We start from the raw sequence: 403 nt of genomic DNA on the forward strand, positions 1-403 counted from the left end.
CTTTTTCAATGCGAGGGTTATCATAGGCTCCATGGTAGTCAGTGAACACGATATTATAGGCGCCATGGCAGTCAGTAGACACATTCTCATAGGCGTCATGGCATTCGGTAAGCATATTATCATAGTCATCATGGTATTCGGTAAGCATATTATCATAGTCATCATGGTATTCGGTAAGCATATTATCATAGTCAACATGGCCGTAGACATATTCACCCGGAGCGACGTGGCGGTCCCGAAACCTGCTGGCTGAGCGCGGGAGGCGGCGCTGGGCTGAGGGCGACGGAAAGCCCGCTGAGTGGGCGCAGGGGGAGAGGGCCGCCAGGGTCACGGCCTCGCAGACTGGGTCACGGCGAGGCGGTCAGGTCACGAGGAGGGGGGCGAGGTCGGGCAAGGCTTATAC

This window comes from Penaeus monodon, chromosome 22, assembly GCF_015228065.2.
Source record: "Penaeus monodon isolate SGIC_2016 chromosome 22, NSTDA_Pmon_1, whole genome shotgun sequence".
NCBI lineage: Eukaryota > Metazoa > Arthropoda > Malacostraca > Decapoda > Penaeidae > Penaeus > Penaeus monodon.